Genomic DNA, 20,425 nt, shown 5'->3' with positions numbered 1-20,425 from the left:
CATGATACACTAGTACTATAAACCACCCTGGCCAAGAAGGGACATAAGATATTTAAATAAATATGACAGTTTTGTAAAGAGAGAGAGCATTATTTGGCTCATGACATACCAGCGGGTGAACAAAGTAGAACAGGATCAAGAAACCATAATGAAATTGCCCAAACTAGTAACAATGATCAAAATGAGGGCCTTCCTAGGTGCTTGTGGATACCGCTGAAAGTGGATAATGGACAATACAATCATAGTGAAACAGCAGAAAAATATTTCCCACCTGAATACGCCTGAACCCCTCTAATGGCCAAAGGAAGCGAAAATGGCATTTGTGAAACAAAACAGGCTTTGCCAAGTTCTCCAGCCCTTGAGCTAATGGATTATTAAAAGCCATTTAACTTATGTTGCCATAAAAAGTATGCTATGCACAAGCTGTTCTGACTCAGAGGTATGGTCATAAACATTACCCAATCACATACTATAGTACAGCATTAGACTGATTAGCAGCTGGGCTGGTAGTTTGCAGTCAAAAATCACAATATGAAACACAAGAATGATTGTTAGTCTTACAAAGCAAGCGCCAGATGCAGAAAATAATGCATGGGGAAAAGCAGGATGTTGTCTACATAGTGATAAGTTGTGGCATTCTCCTGACGGTTGTCTAGTTGTTCCCGAAGAATTGCCAGTAGATTTCACATGTACGATACATGGCATAGCACTCGTGTCAAAAGCGGGAATGGTAAACAGAATGAAGAGGCAATGGCTTGCCCCAGGTTTTTCACAAACCACACTACAGTAAATTTGGAAATGCTTGCCATGCCAGCAACATAATATTGGGAAGACACCGATAATTTACAGTAAGAGGCTCACGATGCCCCATATTCCACTAGTACGATAGATACACACGCAGTTCCGTTGGCAATAATATGAGATTGTATTCCAGGGTTTAGGGCATCACTGAGTGGTAACAGTGATAGAGGGACCCATTTCACAGGAAAACAGATCCAGGAGCTACACAAAATAATGAATATACAACAGAAACTCCAGTGCCCTAGTATCCACAATCAGCAGAGTAAATGGAATGCCAAAAATTGGATCTTTAAAGGAAAAATAGCTAAGATGTGTGCAGAAACCCAGCTGGAAGTGGCAAGACACACTACCAATAGCTCTAATGAACAGGAGGGGGACTGCCAGTAGAATAACAGGATTATGTCTTTACGAGATACTCAACGGTAGACCAATGCATTTGGCAGAAATGCCATTGATGGTTTTGAATGGGGCCACTGCACAATTAGTGGATGACCTGGAACTTGATGGCTGTTAAGGTTAAGTGGAAACTGTTTGTTCTTTCTACCAAGAGGTCCAGGGAGCCTTACCCAAGAACCAGACTACCCTTGCCACACTTTCAAGCTTGGATAGTGAGTATGCATAAAGAACTACAAAAGGAAGAACTGGTTAGATGAACGGTATACAGCCCCTATGAAATATTGCTGATGACGGCAACCACCATTCACTGTACAGATGTATCCACCTGGACACACACGATGCATTGCAAAACAGCAACACCAGCAAACATTGCAGCAGATGGTAATGCTATCGCTGATGTGCCTTTTGTTTACAGTCATAACACGTTTTTGCTCACCTGAGTCTCTAGGAAGGAACGGTATTTTGTAGGAGTGTGTCATTGATTATTATATTGCATGTCTCACAAGGTTTTGTACAATCTGACCAAAACAAATAGGTCCGACCGTACAAAACGACTGAAAAATGCTACCACCAAAGGTTCAAACACCAAAAGTCTGAACCTTTGGTGGTAGCATTGCAGGTAAGTAAAAATAAAAAAAGGCTGTCCCCCGCAACACCCTGCTCACTATACTGTGTGGCATGGTGAGCGGGGTGTTGCGGGAGACACCCCCGCAGCACACCCGCAAAAAAAAAACCTTTCTCATGCGAACACACTTACATACTACGGGGCTGCAGGGGTATCCCCCGCAACACCCGCTCACTATACTTTATCCGTGAGCGGGGTTTGCGGGGGATACCCTTGCAGCCCTATACTTTACAGTATAGTGAGCGGGGGTTGCGGGGGATACCCCTGCAGCCCCCGTAGTGTGTAAGTGTGTTCGCATGAGAAAGGTGCAAACTTTTGGTAGTTAGCAACTTTCCCATGCGAACATTCCGGCCGCGGCAAAATCAGCCGCGACCGGATCACTTAGAATCGTATCACAAGGGCAAAAAAAGTGTGTGTATGGCCAAGTTTATTCTGTGTGTATATCCTTACCAGAATCGGTCTCAAAGGGTGGGGAGTGAGAGATGATTGCTCAGACAGAGTCAGATTCAAAATTAGAACAAGTCAAAAGCCCAAGACTTGGCCTACACAATCAGTGACAAAGTAAAGAAGCTGAAATGTCAAGAGCAACCCAGAAAACTATTCTAACAAAGTGTTGTGCTAAATGTGGTTTTCAGTGATAAAGACGCCTGGGAAAAGGTCGCCCGCCAGGGGGTGACATTTCCCCAAATTTGCACTCCCACAAAAACCAAGCAAATATTCTAGGATCGGAGTTATAATAGTAATGAATAGGCATCCTAGAATATGTGTGAGAAGGCTTTTAGGGGTGCAGGGAACAAAATCGACTACCTGGTGATTTTTTCCCAGGGAACATTTTCACATAGAAGCATGGGTGTATTTCCAGGACATATGCAGACAAGTGCAGAGAGCGATCGTACAGTTGATGGCAAACGGAACAAGGACGATCAGCAATTTAGAGGTGAGCCATATTTTGATTGGATGTTGTTAGATTAGACACAGCAGTATAACCTGGGATGTGTTTATCCGCTTGAGGAGGCCGAACAGCAGGAAGCTAGTGAAATAATGTAATTATAGAGGAGCATATGCAGTTACACCTTGAGAGACACTTTTTGCAAGAAAGACAGAAGCCTTAATTCACAGAAGCGTTTTATAATTGCGCAATCCAATAGGATAACGCTCTGTGAATTAGGCCTAGAGTGTCAGCTTAGGATGTCCTTTAAGAAAACATTAATATGCATGAATATACAGAAAATATGGTTTTGTGTTTCAAAACCGTAAGAGGATATCAAAGTAATTGTAGTGCACCCACAAATTCAGTAGTACTGAAATGTTCACACTGGACTAAGTCCAGAAAATAGGACCATTTTGAACACCATGTACTGCACATCTTAGCTTATGCCGATCCAAACCTTCCAAGTGACTTCTCACTGTCACATTAGCTCAAGAGGTGCAACAATTAGACTATCTGTCAGAAGGACAAGCTGTAAAAGCAAAATAATTTATTGAAGGACTCCAGAGGGCTGTGGATTGGATGGCCTAAATTCAGTGGTCTCTGCATGTTCGATGTATTGAGGAAATGAAAATCAAGAAAATGACAGTTAGTTAGGGAAGATACTACATTTAGTGACTGGATCCCAGCTCACAGAGATAGACGAGAGTTAGGGAAGCTGAAGACAATAGAGATCTTACAAGTATCACTCAGAATGTTTTAGTGAGTCTTGTTTTCAACATCACAGATGCAGGAAAGAAGATGGAGTTATCGCGTGTGTTAGGCAGAATCCTGTGCAGTGCCCTTAGGGACCACTACACCTGATTAAGACTACAGGTGGCAATACAAGTTTTACCTTTGGTACAAGCCCGTACTACTAAGTTATAGTGGTAGCAGTAGCAGAGCAGCCAGGCCTATCTCAAGAGTATATGAGCAGTAGCAGAGATTACACAAAGGGACCACAATTACTTTGACTCAAGCAAACACTGACTCAAGGTTTCAGGTAAAAAATATAAGTACATTTATTTTTAAACCATCAGTTATAAACACAACACCTTTATTAAACTTTAAACAAAACCACACGTTAAATATACTACAACTAACCAATTCACTTTGTACAGTAAGTCTCAAGGTAAGTACCCTGTGTTGGAATGAACAGGTTTTATGAACAAAACACGATACCGCGGATACGGTTGCGATCACTTTTTGACAGTTCGGTCTACTAAATAAACACGTATCCGTGACATGAAATGCTACCGGGGCAAAAACACACTTAGCACCTGAGATACCCAGAGGGAGTTGGAGGCAAACATCATAGGCAATATTTAGGTTAGGCAGACAGTATCGAGAAACGCTCAGAAACAGGAGTTCAAAAGTCAAAGGGTCGGAGCCAGGGTTAGGTGACGCCGGAGACCTGTGCCGAAGATCACACCGTTAGACAGTTCATGATTCAGTGTAGCCAAAAAGTACTTGAATATTGTGAATGTTCGGAAAGCAAAAGTTATAAGAAGGAGGGAAGACAAGGACGAGCCTTGAAGATGAAGAAAAAAGGATTCACCCAGTTTCCTCGAGTAGAACACAGTACCTTATTCCAACGATGCAGCTGGTGCCCTGGCAGTTGTTCCTGTTGGTTTCCCGCAGACCCACGATTCCTGGAACTTCGTCGTAAAGGAGTACGTCTGAAGGGGGTCTGCACCACACAGGGCTGAATCCGGCAGCAGCAACAACGAAAAGGGCTGCTCCTTAAAAACAGGAGAGGCTCAGCAAGTGGCTATCCGGACAACTACAGCAGTGTGCAGCGATTTCGACCACAGCAAAGATCTCTGGCTGAAGAAGGTGAGCTGGTTATCCCCACCAGGCTCAAGGAAAGAAGACTCCGGACTGGATCTCCTCTTAGTCGTTGAAGCGAAGATAGCTCAGGACTGCAGCAGGGCTTCACCAGGACGGGGTAGTTGCAGCAGCCGTCGTTCTTTCCGCTTCTCTTCGGTTCCTTGTAGTTCCAGAGGGGACTCTGACTTCTAGCCCAAGAGACCTGCCTTTCATGCGCAAAACCCCCATTCACATAGCCTGGCTGTCAATCACGCAGCAGGGGGGTTGTCCAGCCGGGACAACCACCTCAGCCAATCGTGGCAAAGTGCGACTCGGGTTTCCAAGGATACCCTGTGCAGGGGGTGACTACAACCCTTCCCCACATTCAGTCTACCTAGCAAGAGAAGGGCTTCTCTGCAGAAGCCCGCCAAAAGACAGTGAACAAAGAAGGCGAACCTAGTTTGCCGCGCAAAGTAAAACATAAGAAGGACTTTAACAAAAAGAAATGGCGAATAAACCCAACCGGAGCCAAAAGAAAGAAGATTTGGTCAAGCGGGTTTATGTTCGAGGCTAATATAATAGCCAAGAACAGTACCACGTTTATCTAATATAATCGCGGTAGAAAAGTTAGGGTAGATACGACTGCCACCAGCCAAGTCTAATTGTTAAAAGAGCGAAACAATGCTCAGGGAGGTACAGACAGAAAAGGGGTACAGATTAGCCCTTTCCAGTACTCCATGTAAGATGGGGTGTACTGGGTCTTTGTTAAGAATGACTATGTAAAGTAAATGGCAACTTTACCTTTCTTTGGGGGGCAGTAGTTATCCCCAGGGAAATGGAGTCAGAGGGAAGTCTAAAAGACAACCCTGGGTTACTACACTGAAGGTGCTGTGTAACCCATACAAGAACAGGGGCACTTGGAGTGGCGTGCTCCAGTGCCCAAGATCACACAATGAGTAAAAACACATAGGCCAAAACACATGTAAGAGTGAAAAAAGGATGTACACTCTTACCAGGTGGAAAAATAAACTCCAGAAATCCAGCAAAGCTGCTGGGGGACTCAATAGGTGAGGGAAATTAGCCCTAGAAGGAGAATTCTCCCTAACAGCGTGCATGGAGGTCCAAGACTACCTGAACTATCAGCTTAAATCCAGTCACTATGGTGTCATCCATTAGTCATGGCCGGTGGCACTGAAGGAAGATGTGGGAATTTCAGCAGGGCTATTGCCGTGGAGACAAGCATGGAAGTACACAAGTTAGCAGTGCCACGTCGACGAAGGAGTGTGCTAGTTTGGTGCCCATGGCCCTGTTCAAGGTATATGGGCCCCAACATACAAGCTGACCACTGGAATTTGGGCAGGCTGCGTCTAGGACTTGTGTTTTTTCATCAAAGTGTCCTGGAAATGCAAGTCCCAGGAGAGGAAAATAAATATGTACTGAGCATTATCTGTCAATTGGTCTGGGCCTCGATTGGCCCAGAGAACCCCTGCAAGTCCAATGTATGGAGAAAGAAAAGACTGGCTACATAATGATTATTGTAGTAAGAGTTTGCTGGGAAGGACTCAGAAGAAGTTTCATGCCGAGTGGTAGCCTTATGTTCCTTTTGAACAATAGTTATATGCACCACAAAGAGAATCTCGAAAATGATATAAGATTCTCCCTCATCACGCTGACTGAGCATCATGCCATCAACTAGCCTGCAGTAATACACTATAACATTCAACTGAAATATGAGATAAAGGATGACCTGGTCAATATGGTCCCATATCGTTTTGAGAATTTAAAGAAATTATTGCCAGAAATAAATTAACTAATCCATGTTAAGAAACAGCTATATGTTGTAGAAGCAAAATATAATGAAGAAAATAAAGCTTTTGAACTGGCTACGCGAACACTCACAATATGTGCCACCTTGAGGCGGGCCCTCGAGAGCCCGAGCAAGATGGCCGTGGGCTGAGGAAGCTCCGACAACAGACGGCATGCAAAGCCGAAACCTACCCCGTTAAAGTGCTTCATACCAAATAAAAAGGGAGATATTGCAAATCATAGCTGAAGTGGCAGTGATGGGTGAAATCCTGAGCAAAACCGCACAGCAGAGGTGGAGATAAACGCCACAGAGCTAGCTGGCGTATCGCGCCATGTTTGGCGGCTGAGAGCAAAGAGGCGCGAAAAAGGAGACGCTGGCACTGTACCCCCAGCCTGGTGACCTCACAGCTGCTGCACAACGGGACACCAAGGTCCGACACGGCCCGCAACGTGGAGGGAGTTAAATGGCCTAACATATCGGTGCCAAGAGCTAGACCCACACAACGAGAGAGGCGACGGAGCTGCATGGCCGCCAGAGAGCACAGGCGCTGCCACACCAAGTAAGGCGCGGACCGCCAACACGCCGCCGCCCAGGGAAACGAAAACCAGGGAAGGCAAAGTCAGCAACACTATCGCAGGTGCGAGCACAACAGGCCCAGCTGAAACAGCGGAGGGGGAAACCACAGCTGTAGAGGCGACAGTGCTGAGAAGAGTCCGCCACCCCACTCGCACCGCTCCTAGGCGTGTAACCGTAGAAGGGACGAGCACCCCCGACAAACTATTAAGTCAGGCGCACAGCGGGGGCCCCCACCAGTGCAGCGGTCATGCGACCGAAGAAATGTTCAGGTCATAATGAGCACTCCCCAATCAGGGGAAAGTCGGATTGATGTAGCAGCACACTACCTGCACACAACCGTGCTGAAGACTGCAAGCAGCAATCACCCCGGCGGGAAACACGCTGCCATTGCATAACATGCAAACTACCAGCTCCACACGGCCCAGGAGGCAAGGGAAAAGCTTTCCCACACAGACTCGGACACTGACCGCGAATGAGTTAGGCCTGCACAGAACAGGATTTTCCACAAAACCCCCCACAGAGCATGAATGCAATAGGGGGGCATGCAACAGGAGACGCATGCCCCAGACACTAAGGAAATCCCGCACACTGTCATGATCTCTGCTTCCAAAAGGTCAGGGTTTTCCCAACTCCCTTGGAAGCAGATCCATAACCCAGGTTCCGAGTGCCAACCAGTCCCAATTGGGACCTTTTGGACCCAGTCCTGGCGCCAGTGGCACCAGGCTCATAAATATGCCCAGTCCCAGCGCTGGAAGCGCCGGGCTCATAATGCTTGGGTGGACTTACCTTTAGCAGACCATGCTGCTTACTTGCCTGCCAGTTGAGCCTCTGATCCTCTTCTGTTTGGAACTACTTTTCCTGTTGGGTGGGGCTGGAGCCACTCCCTAGATTCAGAACACTGGAACTCTTCTGGAAGGCAGGAACTCTTTTCTTACCAGGAACTCTTTTCTTACTTAGGCGTGGCTGTGGAAGGAGACACCTAAGCACTACAGGAGGCTATTTAAACCACACCCGGTGGATGAATCTTGCTTTGCGTTATTCTGCAACCTCTGCAGCAGAACGCTCATCGTGTCTTCTGCATCCGGTCCTGGGCCTAAGGAAAAAGGCTTACCATCCTGAATCCAGTCTTCAGCAACACCTATAAAGACAAGAAAGAACAGGTTAGCATTCCGGCATCTGAAAGGCAAAGGCTTACCATCCTGAATCCAGTCTTCAGCAACACCTATAAAGACAAGAAAGAACAGGTTAGCATTCCGGCATCTGAAAGGCAAGTTTACCAACTCTTCGCACGCTCCGGAGGCCTTCGGCGCTGCATCCCGCATCTGAAAGACAAAACAAGGTGCGTTTAAAGACATTGGGGAACTTTAATACTCACGTGCCATTACTCCTTTCCACATCTAATCCAGTGGGTATTCCGGCACCCTGCAGCCGCTCCGAACTCGTACCTGCAAAATAAAAAGACAGTTAGAGCGCATAGTGAAGCAGGCAACAAGCGCTTACTTACGTGCTTCCAGGCGCTTCTATTCATCACACGGGCTCCATCTTCAACTCACTTCAGCCCGTCATCCGCCATCGCCGGAACCCTGCAAAACAAGAGACATCATTACTAAAGACTTTAAAGACATTTGAATGACTCGAAACTTACCGTTCGTGCAGTAAACGACGGACAGCAGTCCTCTGAAGTCAAGAGGCCTGCGCTACCTATCCAGTGAAGAAACTGGTTACAGCACCCTGCCCCGAGGCAGATGGAGAGCTCGGCATTCACTTACCTAAGGTGAGAGCGTTAACCTTTGGGGGTCTACAGGAAAGGAGAAGAGGAAAGAGATAGGGACACCCCAATAACCCCAGTTCATTAACCCCATATTTTCTATCTGCAGACATCTTACTCTACACGTCAGGCATACAGTGCACAGAGGTCCAGCCCAAAGAGCCAACCGGGTGCTACACATCACCTTTGAAGATACGGTAGTCGCCCAGTCAAGACCGGCGCCTCTGCGAGAATCAGGTGAGCGTTACAGAACGCAAAGCCTACCGCAAAACTCTCGCCCAGGCGCTATGGAAACCTCGGATACTGACCCCCGAGCCCGGTTACTTGGGGAACTAAGGGCAGAAGTGCATGCAGCTCGTCAGGAAACGAATGCTCTAAGAAGGGAACTAATTATTTCCAAGGAGAGAACAGACAATCTTGCTAGACAAGTGCTACAGTCACAAGCCGGACAGACCCCGTTACCCGCATCAGGGGCAAATCTTCCTTCAACATCCTCTATGAATCCAGTGCAGATCAACCTACCTGGGAATGTACCTCTGGCTCCGCCCGAACTATTTTCTGGTGACCCAAAGAGGTTTGCAGTATTTATCAATCAGTGCCGGTTGCACTTCTTATGCCGGCCAGCAGCCTTTCCAACTGATCAAGCAAAAGTAGCTTTTGTACTTTCGTACCTTAGTGGCAATGCGGCACACTGGTCGATCCCTCTAGTTAATCAAGATGATCCGGTTCTCCATGATTTTCAAGCCTTTCAGCTTAGTATGGAAAAACTGTTCGCAAGACATTCACAGGGGCAGGCCTTGGACAATGAGCTTCTTTCGTTGCAACAGGGTAATCAAGACCTTTTGGCTTATATTGCATCTTTCAATAGACTAATAGTGGAAACTCAATGGCCTGAGGACAAAAGGATTACGCTGTTTTATAGAGGTCTACGTGGAGAGCTCAAAGACGTTTTAGCCCAAGTAGTGAATCCCCCACAAGACTGTTCGGATTATATAGACTTGGTCGTTCAAATAGATCACAGGCTGCAGAACAGGAAGGCCGATCGTTCCAAGTTTGATGCTCGAGTATTTTCCAAACCGCCAACTCCTTCCAAAGGAGTAGACTCCGGGGAACCCATGCAAATAGGGGGTCTGAAAGGTCCTCTAACACAAAGGGAGCGGGAAAGGAGGAAACAGTTGCAATTATGCCTATATTGCGGAAACTCAGGGCACTTTCTTCGAGACTGTCCGGTGAAACCTGCCAAGAAGGCAGTAGGAGCTGCAGTTACCAAAGTTACAAACTCTGAGCAGGGAAACGACCTCGCCCGACAAGAATAGAGGTCCTCTTGCCGAGCGTGAAAACCAGTTCCGTGACCTCGCATTTCGTGATACCTATGGTCCTCATTAGCCCTGATAATCCGGATCGATTACATGCAATTGAAGCTTACGTCGACAGCGGTGCCATCGGCAATTATGTGGATCATGAAATGGTTTTGAGGATGAATCTAACTCTTTGTCCCAAGGCTGTAAAGGACGTCATTACTACGGTGGATGGTACGGAGATAGCCTCCGGGCCAGTAACGCATACCACTCAAGAGGTGACGCTAGTAAGTCAAGATGGACACCATGAGAAGATCGTGTTCGATGTGATCAAGGCCCCTCAGTTTCAGATTATTCTAGGAATACCTTGGTTAGAGAAACACAATCCTCTGATCGATTGGCGAGCAAGAACGGTCCAGTTTCCAGAATGTGTCTCTACTTGTCACCCTCCACCTGGTGTTGCACTGGCCGCAATTTCTTCAGAGACTCCCCAGTTACCTCCCGAATACCTAGAATACCAAGATGTTTTCCGGAAGGATCAGGCTAACTCTCTACCTCCTCATAGGTCTTATGACTGCCAGATAGACCTGATACCTGGATCTACTCCTCCTTGTAGTAGAATTTATGCCCTCACCGAGCCTGAGAACCTTCACCTTCGACAATACCTGGATCAATACCTGGCAAATGGGTTTATTCGTCCTTCCAAGTCCCCTGCTTCTTCAGCTTTGTTCTTCGTTCCAAAAAAGGAAGGAGACCTTAGAACTTGTATCGATTATCGCTCCCTGAACCAGATCACCGTTAAGAATAGATATCCGTTACCTTTGATCCCTGAACTCCTGGACCAAGTCAGAAAAGCATGCATATATACAAAGCTGGATCTTAGAGGAGCTTACCACTTGGTACGAGTAAAAGAGGGCGATGAATGGAAGACGGCCTTCCGCACCAAATATGGGCTATTTGAATATCAGGTCATGCCCTTCGGACTTTGCAATGCCCCGGCCGCCTTTCAATATTTTATGAACGATGTCCTCAGAGAGCTCATAGATGTATGTGTTGTTGTTTACATTGACGACATCCTCGTTTATTCTTCATCGGAATCTGAACATCGGAAACACGTGAAAATGGTCCTCGAAAGATTGCGTCAACACAAACTTTTCGCTAAGTTGGAAAAATGTGTTTTCAACGTGACTGAAGTTGAATTCTTGGGATTCATATTATCACCTGGCGGAGTGCGTATGGATTCAAAGAAGGTCGATGCAGTTCTCAAATGGCCATCACCATCCTCCGTAAAAGGTGTGCAAAGCATGTTAGGCTTCGCTAACTTTTACCGCAGGTTTATCCCCGAATTCTCTCGAATAGTCCAGCCCATCACTGCCTTGTTAAAGAAAAACAAACGTTTTGAATGGTCTACCGAGGCGGAACAAGCTTTCCAGGATTTGAAGACTAAATTTATCTCTGCACCAATCTTAAAACACCCTCGCCCCGAACTCCCCTACATCGTGGAAACTGATGCTTCAAGCCTTGCCATGGGGGCAGTTCTATCACAAAAGGACCCGGTAACCAATCAGTTGCATCCCGTGGCATTTTGGTCCCGCAAATTCTCGCCTCCTGAAATCAATTACACGATTACTGGCAAGGAACTTCTGGCTATCAAGTCTGCCTTTAAGGCTTGGCGGCATTATCTGCTGGGGGCCCGACACACCGTTACTGTGTTTACGGATCACCGAAACCTGCAATATTTGAAGACCGCAAAAGCCCAATCCTCTAGACAACTCCGTTGGGCATTATTCTTTGCCGAGTTTGACTTCATAATTACCTATCGACCTGGTACAAAGAACGGTAAAGCCGATGCCCTTTCTCGGATGGGAGTGGAAGAACACTTGGTCAACCCTAAACCTGTACCAATCATTCCCGAACAAAGAATTCTGGGTGTAATCGCCACAGAATCCATAGAGGAAGTTAAGGATAAAGCCAGGCAACTTGTAACTCCAGCAGACATACAGAATTGGCATCTGCAGGGAAAGGACTTTGCAGTAAAGGACAACTTATTGTATTTCCAAGAACGATTATACCTACCCAGCACAGATTTACAGAAAAAAGTAATCTCTTGTTATCACGACTCTTTAATGGAAGGTCATCCCGGTATAGCCAAGACCTCAGAAAAGATCAAGCGCTACTTCTGGTGGCCGTCTTGGAAAAAAGATATCAGAGACTTTATAATGTCCTGTGGAGTATGCGCCCAAAACAAGAGTCAAAAGGAAAGACCAGCAGGCCTCTTACGCCCTATTGACATCCCACCTCGCCCTTGGCATACGCTTTCTATGGACTTCATCACCGATCTACCTCCATGCTCCGGATACAATACGATTCTAGTAATCGTGGACTTATACTCCAAGATGGCGCATTTCATTCCGCTCAAAGGCTTGCCAACAGCAGCAACTCTGGCCCGAGAATTTCTCGAAAACATCGTCCGACTGCACGGTTTTCCTTCGGTTCTAATTTCGGATCGAGGTAGTCAATTTATTTCTCATTTTTGGCGAAGTTGCTGTCGGTCGGCTCAAATTGATGTGAGACTATCGACCAGTCACCACCCTCAGACCGACGGACAAACCGAGAGGACCAATCAAACTCTGGAACAGTATTTACGCTGCATGCTGCAACAAACTGAAAAAACTTGGAAAGATATCCTTTGGATAGCCGAGTATGCCTACAATAACTCTGTCCATTCGGGAACTGGGAAAACCCCGTTTTTTCTTTTGTACGGCAGTCACCCTCGAACCTCGGAGTTGGATCCCCTCCAAGATCTTGAAACACCAGCAGTAGACTACCTGCATTCTACAATCACCCAAGCCTTTAAGGAAGCTGTTTCTCACCTTCAAAGGGCTAAAGAACAATACAAGAAAGGAGCAGATCAACATCGGAAGGAAGCCCCTCACTATCAAGTAGGGGATCAAGTCTGGTTATCCACCAAATATCTATCTCTAAAAGGGCCACGCACATTCAACCCAAGATACCTTGGTCTCTATTCCATCACTACCATAGTAAACCCAGTAGCGGTCAAGTTGGACTTGCCCCCGCACATGAAGATACATCCGGTCTTCCACGTCTCTCTATTAAAACCCGTGCAACCTCAAACCCGACTAACCAAATCTCCAAAACCTATCCTAGTGGATGGAGAACTCGAGTTTGAAGTCAAAAGCATTCTGGACTCCAAGATCTCCAAATCTAAACTATTCTACCTAATTGACTGGAAAGGCTACGGCCCCCAAGAGAGATCCTGGGAACCTGCTGAATATGTCCACGCTCCTCGCCTAATCAAAAGATTTCACCGAACATTTCCCGACAAGCCAAAACCCCCGGAGAAGCCCGGTTTGGGAGGGGCCTTGAGGGGGGGTACTGTCATGATCTCTGCTTCCAAAAGGTCAGGGTTTTCCCAACTCCCTTGGAAGCAGATCCATAACCCAGGTTCCGAGTGCCAACCAGTCCCAATTGGGACCTTTTGGACCCAGTCCTGGCGCCAGTGGCACCAGGCTCATAAATATGCCAAGTCCCAGCGCTGGAAGCGCCGGGCTCATAATGCTTGGGTGGACTTACCTTTAGCAGACCATGCTGCTTACTTGCCTGCCAGTTTAGCCTCTGATCCTCTTCTGTTTGGAACTACTTTTCCTGTTGGGTGGGGCTGGAGCCACTCCCTAGATTCAGAACACTGGAACTCTTCTGGAAGGCAGGAACTCTTTTCTTACCAGGAACTCTTTTCTTACTTAGGCGTGGCTGTGGAAGGAGACACCTAAGCACTACAGGAGGCTATTTAAACCACACCCGGTGGATGAATCTTGCTTTGCGTTATTCTGCAACCTCTGCAGCAGAACGCTGATCGTGTCTTCTGCATCCGGTCCTGGGCCTAAGGAAAAAGGCTTACCATCCTGAATCCAGTCTTCAGCAACACCTATAAAGACAAGAAAGAACAGGTTAGCATTCCGGCATCTGAAAGGCAAAGGCTTACCATCCTGAATCCAGTCTTCAGCAACACCTATAAAGACAAGAAAGAACAGGTTAGCATTCCGGCATCTGAAAGGCAAGTTTACCAACTCTTCGCACGCTCCGGAGGCCTTCGGCGCTGCATCCCGCATCTGAAAGACAAAACAAGGTGCGTTTAAAGACATTGGGGAACTTTAATACTCACGTGCCATTACTCCTTTCCACATCTAATCCAGTGGGTATTCCGGCACCCTGCAGCCGCTCCGAACTCGTACCTGCAAAATAAAAAGACAGTTAGAGCGCATAGTGAAGCAGGCAACAAGCGCTTACTTACGTGCTTCCAGGCGCTTCTATTCATCACACGGGCTCCATCTTCAACTCACTTCAGCCCGTCATCCGCCATCGCCGGAACCCTGCAAAACAAGAGACATCACTACTAAAGACTTTAAAGACATTTGAATGACTCGAAACTTACCGTTCGTGCAGTAAACGACGGACAGCAGTCCTCTGAAGTCAAGAGGCCTGCGCTACCTATCCAGTGAAGAAACTGGTTACAGCACCCTGCCCCGAGGCAGATGGAGAGCTCGGCATTCACTTACCTAAGATGAGAGCGTTAACCTTTGGGGGTCTACAGGAGAGGAGAAGAGGAAAGAGATAGGGACACCCCAATAACCCCAGTTCATTAACCCCATATTTTCTATCTGCAGACATCTTACTCTACACGTCAGGCATACAGTGCACAGAGGTCCAGCCCAAAGAGCCAACCGGGTGCTACACATCACCTTTGAAGATACGGTAGTCGCCCAGTCAAGACCGGCGCCTCTGCGAGAATCAGGTGAGCGTTACACACACCACCCAGAGAGGGGGCCTACCAAGACGGTCAGCAAGAAACAAACCCGAAATGGATGTCCAATCACAACTGCAGGCCATCTTTCCCGAGATGAATCTAATAGGCCAGCGACCAAAGGAAACAAACACAGCGATACACAATATCAAACAAGACCTCCAGAAAGTGCAAAGCCGTCTGACGGCTCAAGCTGAGAGAACAATGAGCAGCGCATCAGCGCCCTGGAGGACAACCAGACAACCACGGAAACAGACCTGGACGGGGTAATATGGGAAGTACTAAGACTCTGTGAGAAAATTCGGGCTCAAGAAAACAGATCCCGTAGGAACAACCTCAGGATCGTCAGTGTCTCGGAAAACACTGAAGGAACGGACATGGAAAAATGAATATATGACCTCCTGCAGAACTCCCTGCACTTAGCCAATGCCAGGGACCTCATCATAGAATGGGTGCACCGTGCTCTGATACCTTAGCCAGCACCAAACGAACGCCCAAGTGTCATAACCATGCGCTTGTTAAACTTTCAACACAAAGTGGCCATCCTAAAGGCTTACAGAACAGCATCCCCAGTACGCATGGACGGAACTGAAATAAGAATATTCAACAACTACTCCATAGAAGTTTCAAGAAGACGGAGAGGCTTCAACCCCATATTCGAGGCACTTAAAACCACAGAGCACAGACACTATCTCAAATTTCCAGCAGTTTGGTGCATACAGATTGATAGACAGTGGCACTCATTTGAGGACCCAGAATCCGCATGGCGGTTCCTGCAACAACAAAATATAGTGTCGACAGACCTAGACAGTACAACGGCAGGGGCAGTAAGACCAGACCACCCCCCTCCACCCCAGCAAGAATGCACACGGATGAAGGGGAAGTGGCAAAAAGCAGGCAGAGGGCCCCGGGGCTGGGACTCCGATCAAAGGAAGCGCACCGGCAGATCCTGAAGATGACCCAATCCAGGGACACAGTTAATGGAACAATTGGATACCCATCAAAAGCATGGCAGCGAGAATACGACGCTCCGATATGTGCTCGATTTATATCTCCACATGACCACGAGGAAGGTGACAATAGAGACGCAAATTTGGGGTGACCTTTGCCAGACCTGCCATCTTCTGCCACACCTGCCATCTTCCACCCCACGGGTGCACCAAGACAGAATATATGGGAAGAGGCGGCGAACCACCGATTTGCACCCAACAACCACATATATGGGCTTCTAAGCCTAGTATTGGGCTAGGGCCGGATGGTTGGCCCACCCACTGTTACAACTTTTGGTTTTCCACAGGCCTACTGTTAGGCCTGAGTTTAGATATGTTGTGGAAGTGAATCCACAGGTTGAATGTTATTGGGAAGGGGCAAGGGAAGTGCTCAAGACATGCAGATATACCAACAGACCATGACATCGCGGACCCGTCGGGACCAGGCATCAGAGCAACGCACACAACCATACAAAGATGAAACTCGCCTTAGTGACCCTGAACATCCAAGGACTAGGTCACCCCATTAACTGTAGGCGCATGCTCAATTATATGAGAGATATTCAAGGAGATATCATATTCCTGAAAGAGACTCATCTCAATAGAATTGAAGCAGAAAAATTAGTGCAAGGATGGGTGGGCACAGCAGTTCGCTCACCTAGCCACGGGAAGCGGGGGGTCTCCATCTTGATACACAAATGTGCCCCCTTCCAGGTCCAACACGTATGCAATGATAAAGAGGGCCAATTCATACTGGTACAAGGTCAGATCCAACAGCAATCAATTACCTTATTAAATATCTATGCCCCCACAACGGACTCCCCGGCCGCCTATGCACGCACATTCTCTCAAGTGCGCCCAGTATATGCAGAATCTCACTATAATAGGCGAGGGCCTGACCGTAGCCCTAGACCCAGATCTAGATCGTCAGGGGAAAAAACTCGACACCCACCCAACCCAAAGAAAAGATCAACCCTCCTTGCACTACTGACCGATCTGCAACTGATAGACATATGGCGAAACACCCATGCGAACCACTCCGATTACACATTCTACTCCTACCGTCATAGCAGCTACTTAGATTAATGCCAGCCAACACAGTACATATGGTATCCGATTGCAACATTATGCTGATCACTATCTCAGATCATGCCCCGGTGACACTGCAGCTCTCACTCCCCGACACGACCCCGTAATACCCCGGCGTGGCGCCTAAACCTGCACATCCTACAATACCCTGACATAGTAGAGAACCTGCAAGACGATATCGAGGGATTCTGGGAAAAGCAACGACACACCGGGATTTTCCCCATACAGGTGCTGGGACGCCTTTAAGGCTTATTTAAGAGGACAATATATATCGCGGTGGTCATACAAGCAAAAAGCAAAAAAAGTGGGGGGAAAAGAGGCTAGCCTAACGGATGAGCTAAAGAAGCTGGAGACGCGGCACAAGGCGTCTCAAGACAATCAGCTACAACTTCAACTCCAGAAACTAAGAACTGTAATCAAACAACTCACCACAGACAGGGCACAAAAATCATACACAAGCTGGTCACAACAGTATTATCTAGAGAGCGACAGACCCCTCCATATGATGGCACTAGCACTAAAATAACAACAAGCCACACAAATGGTCACAACCATCAGAGACAACGACAACAATATATTAGTGGGGGATGAACAAATCAACGTGAGATTATAGCAGAATTCTACCCTGAAATGTACACAGTAACCAATACATACACACCCCAGGCCATAGAAGCCTTCCTAGACACGGTGCCCATCCCTAGAGCATCTGAAGATAAGATAGACTAACTGGACACCCACATTACAGTCACGGAAATAACCCGGGCGATACTATCACTCTCCCAAGGAAAGGTCGCCAGCCCCGATGGGATACCAATCGACCTATACAAGAGCATAGTCGAGGACATATCCCCGAAACTTGAAGCAGTGCCTCAGGAAGCGCTCACTGAGAAACAGCTACCTAAGTCAATGCTAGCAGCCAATATCATAGTATTCCATAAGGGCGGAAGGGATCCAGAAGCATGTGGCTCCTATAGGCCGATTTCATGAATAAATTCAGACACAAAAATATTAGTGAAATGTCTGGCACAAACAATAGAAAGCACCCTACCGCAGATAATACACAAAGACCAAATGGGCTTTATAAAGGGCCGGCATTCCAGCGATAACATCCGCAGGCTACTGGACATCATAGCGGGCAATAGAGATCACCAAGACGCCATCTTGGCAGTAGATGTGGAAAAGGCGTTTAATAAAGTGCAATTGGTATTTATGTTCCACGTTCTTCCCAGATACGGATTCCGCCTGTGCCTCGTTCAGTTAATTATGCTTCTATACACCGGCCCAACCTCCTCTGTGGTCACCAATGGGGTGGCCTCCACCGAATTTGCCCTCCAGTCGGGAACTCGCCAAGGCTGCCCGCTCTCGCCCCTACTATACGCCCTATCCATCGAACCCCTAGCAAACAGGATGTGCATAGACCCGAAATGGGCAGGCATAAGCCAAGGGATCGAGGAACACCGGGTATCGCTCTATGCGGACAACCTCCTACTTTATATCAGTAAGACACCATCGACCTTGCCATACATTAAGTCACTATTACAAGACTTAGGCCCGATGGTGGGATACAAAATAAACTGGAATAAATCAGAGGTGATGCCCCTGAGAGTAGATGTGCCATGGGACCCGGGCAGGATTGCGCTGTTCACCCTTCAGCTCTAGTCCATAAAATACCTAGGGATATGCATAAGCCCCTCAGTAGCGTAACTTTGCGACGTCAACTATCCGCCGGTCCTCTGCAGCATCAAGGCAGAAGGGTTAATGCCCTAAAGCTTAATTCCTTCCCCAAATTGATATATATAACCATGATGCTCCCAACCGGCCCAACTTCAAGCATGCTCAAAGAACTAGATACAGCCATCACCAAATTCCTCTGGCGAGGGAGAAAAGCCTGAGTTCGCCACCCTATACTAAAAGTGAGCAAAGCCAACGGGGGGCTTGCAGCCCCCCTCACTGAAGGCCTACTATCAGGCGGCTCAAATAAGCTGGATTAAACAATGGTTAAACGCGAGCGATAACACCAGCGGGCGGAACATGGAAGTAGCCATGATGCCCATGTTAACACCCATAGAGATAATGGCTACGCCACCGCACAAACTCCCGCCGAAACTCAAAGCACACCCAATCATAGGACTGACCATCCAACAATGGCACAGACTCTGAGCAACACAGGGGGCTCCAACCAGAGTAGCACCATCGTGGGCCAGTATAAGGTCAGTATTAGCATTTTGACAAACAAACAATTCATCAGAACCAGGCAACCAAATGGGCAAACATACGAGTTATGGATATAATAGAGGATGGATCACCGGTGAGCTTCTGAGAAGCACAACGCACTCTAGGACTGGGGCAGGGGGACTGGTTATGCTACCATACTATCCAGGCTACGATACTAAAGCACACAACAGCAGAATCCCGCCTACTGCCTCCCGTACAATGCGAGAAAGAAATGGAACAAAACTTAGAAGCTTTCCCACGACTTCGCACATTCTACACCATGTCAATCCCAGATAACAAAGGTAGAACGCAAGCACTAGCTGCACTTTGGGCGGAAGATTTAGGGGTATCAAACAGTGGTCCAGACATGCACACCCGCTTCCTGGCCATTACGGCAGTCTCCCTATGCCTCTAAAACAAAGATATACAATACAAAATTCTCCACAGACTGTACTAAACCCCTATCAAACTCTACAAAATGGGACGCCAACCCAGGGCAATATGCTGGAGAGGCTGCACGGCACAGGACCAATGGGACACATTCTCTGGTCGTGCCCCACGATAACCCCTATTGGCGGAGAGTACATCAACAACTTTCAGACATTGATGGGGCAGACATAGCATTCACCTCCAATGCAATGCTCCTGGGCTCAGATGGGACGGACTAGCATACTGACGCAGTAACACGCAAGCTCATTAGCATGGTACTATTCACAGCACGTAAACTTCTGGTCTCACATTGGAAGGCACCAACACCACCTTCCCACAATGAATGGGTCACCACCCTCTCCAAGACGTGTAGATTCGAACGGACCGCCTTCAAGAGACAATCAAGGTTCAACCCTGCAAGGGGGGACCGATACTGACAACTATTAGACCCTTACATCTGACTGGAGTGGGCTCACGCAAAGCATCTGACACACCCCACGTCACAACAAACTGAGGGCGTTATCTGGTACAGCAGACCACATACATCTACCACATCTACCGCAACCAAAATATGAGCATGTACTGAGGAAGGGAGGAGGGTGGTGGGGGAGCTATGGGGAAACTGAGGGAGTGTGGGGGGGAATTACGTTATGATTCAATGTTAATTATGTAAATACAGTAATGCCAATTCCAAAGATTTGTATTCGTATTCATACATAAGACGTATATGACTGTCTGTAACCTTTATTAAAATCAATAAAAAGAGTTGGAAAAAAACAAAACAATATGTGCCACCATGGATATAATTTATCATGTCACTTTGTGGGCTACATTC

General features: G+C 47.3%; 1 protein-coding gene across 5 annotated transcripts in view; it reads right to left on the bottom strand.

Annotated features, from left to right (window-relative positions):
- Window positions 1–20,425, bottom strand: part of LOC138467780 (dynein regulatory complex protein 9-like) — a 960,790-nt gene that overhangs the window by 224,137 nt on the left and 716,228 nt on the right. The window lies entirely within an intron of this gene.

The sequence above is a fragment of the Ambystoma mexicanum genome, chromosome 4q (genome assembly GCF_040938575.1).
Source record: "Ambystoma mexicanum isolate Mex_15411 chromosome 4q, UKY_AmexF1_1, whole genome shotgun sequence".
Classification (NCBI taxonomy): Eukaryota; Metazoa; Chordata; class Amphibia; order Caudata; family Ambystomatidae; genus Ambystoma; species Ambystoma mexicanum.
This window is presented reverse-complemented; position numbering and strand designations above follow the sequence as displayed.